Here is a 2,500-nt window from a genome sequence, read left to right on the forward strand (position 1 = left end):
ACATCAACACACGCACACACACACACACAGCTGAAACATAATTTGGTAGAATTGAATGACTATGGCACGCTCGTTGTGGAGGGATAAAATAGAGGCTCCAGTCAACACTTCACAGTCAACATGTTTTTCACCCTAAGGTTGCCACGGTGAAACCATTTTAGCTGTCAGAGAAAAGTTATCCCTGTAGCAGTAACAGTACTTGTCCCCAGATGGCCTTGCACAACTTGGATGAGTACATGGATAACACTGATAATAGATAATAACAAAGTGGTGTGAACTGGCTGTTGTTTAAGGGTCAGATAAGGACTCCTGCTTGGCCGGTAATTTCATGTAAATATCTGATAACAAGGAGCCGAGAAATAAGGAGCAATTAGTAAATAACCCCCTTACTTAATGTACTGTACAATTATTTCTCTCTCTCTCTCACTGTCTCTCTCTCTCACTCACTCTCTCTCTCTCTCACTCTCTCTCTCTCACTGTCTCTCTCTCACTCTCTCTCTCTCTCTCTCTCACTGTCTCTCTCTCTCTCTCTCTCTTTCTCTCTCTCTCTCACTGTCTCTCTCTCACTGTCTCTCTCTCTCTCTCTTTCTCTCTCTCTCTCACTGTCTCTCTCTCTCTCTCTCTCTCTTTCTCTCTCACTGTCTCTCTCTCTCTCTCTCTCTCTCACTGTCTCTCTCTCTCTCTCTCTCTCTCTGATTTTCAAGTCTTATCTAATCTCATCCAGTTTATGACAATGATGAGTTTGATCAATTGAAGAGGAAAGGAGGGGTATTTGGCTGAGTTTGATCAATTGAAGAGGAAAGGAGGGGTATTTGGCTGAGTTTGATCAATTGAAGAGGAAAGGAGGGGTATTTGGCTGAGTTTGATCAATTGAAGAGGAAAGGAGGGGTATTTGGCTGAGTTTGATAGCAGATGTGAATAGGGCAGAATGGACCGTCACCCTTAAGACACTTACTGGATATAAGTATACGTGTTATTTGAGCCACAGCATAGGCTAAGCTCACTATCAAACTTAATAGGATATATACAGTACCAGTCAAAGGTTTGGACACACCTTCTCATTCAATGGTTTTTCTTAGTTTTTTATTATTTTCTACATTGTAGATTAATACTGAAGACATCAAAACTATGAAGGAACACATATGGAATTATGTAGTCAACAAAAAAGTGTTAAACAAACCAGAATATGGTTTATATTTTAGGATTCTTCAAAGTAGCCACCTTTTGCTTTGATGACAGCTTTGCACACTCTTGGCAAGGTGTGTCCAATCTTTTGACTGGTACTGTATATTGTATTATCAATGGCACAGCACACTCCTGATGGCGTAGTTCAATAATGACAGATTTGTTTCAGTGTCAAGCGCACGCTAAGGAAGGTTTAATACTGAATGCATGTCCTCATACACCTCTGAAAGATGTCATTGAATCTCTTGCTTGGTCATAGAGGCCATCTACTAGGTCTCAGCGCTTTATTCTTTAAAATAAAAGTAAGCATGTTTTTGTTTTGTGTGTGTGTGTGTGTGTGTGTGTGTGTGTGTGTGTGTGTGTGTGTGTGTGTGTGTGTGTGTGTGTGTGTTTGGCTTCTTAACGGACGAATTGTAATTTGACCTTCATTTCCTCAGAATTATCCCACTGACGTCAATGCATGATTTCAACAAAAGGATGTGTTTTGCATGCTCTTCTCTGGCTGCTGTATAACCGGCCCTCAAGTTCCGAGCTTCGAGAATGGAAGAATTGGTCTAAGAGGAGTAGTGATGTCCTCCTCCACAGCCCTTTGAACAATGAGGTCATATGAAACCCTTCAGCTTTGCCATCATTGACTGAGTTCTCATGACCTACTTCCACTGTTGTCATCTCTCCGCTGCCTGGGAGAGAAATAGCTTATTGCTTAGCCTTATCAGTCACGGGTCTATTGGGTTTCTCTCCATTATTGCTTTTACATATTTTTAGTCAGAGGAATGTCACCTCAGTAATGTGAAGTTTTTTTTTTACGCATTTGTGTAGCTCCCTGAATTCTAAATACTGTACAACGTTGTGCAATCAGGACATTCAGACTGTTTTATGTTCTATTTAGTATGCATTACCTTGTGGTCAATTTCACGGAAGAGTGCCTTGTTCATCAGAAATGCCCATTTGGGTGTTTTGCTATGTCACTGGTAGTTTGTTTGGCCTGACATTCTGCCAGAAAACCTCACAAGGATTCTACATTAAACAATGATTGATTGATAGGATTATTCTTTGTTGACACTTTCTATAATGGATCTCACATTCGTATCACTTCTATGGTAATAAGATCTATCTCTGTGTCCTCAGCTATCAGCTGGTGTTGTGTGGAGTGACTTTGGAGCACGCCGAGCTGTTGCAAATTTCACGTTCAGTGTTTTGCTGAGCTTCAGAAGTGAATTCCTTTGCTGGGGCAATGCTTACAGAATAAAAAAACAAATTGCGCATGAAGAAGTTAATATGCAGTAATATATTGTTCCATAACTGTTGATCTCTG

General features: G+C 40.6%; 1 protein-coding gene across 1 annotated transcript in view; it reads left to right on the forward strand.

The window, feature by feature from the left end:
• Positions 1 to 2,500, forward strand: part of ipo11 (importin 11) — a 116,324-nt gene that overhangs the window by 82,516 nt on the left and 31,308 nt on the right. The window lies entirely within an intron of this gene.

This window comes from Argentina silus (genome assembly GCF_951799395.1).
Source record: "Argentina silus genome assembly, chromosome: 7".
Taxonomy (NCBI): Eukaryota; Metazoa; Chordata; class Actinopteri; order Argentiniformes; family Argentinidae; genus Argentina; species Argentina silus.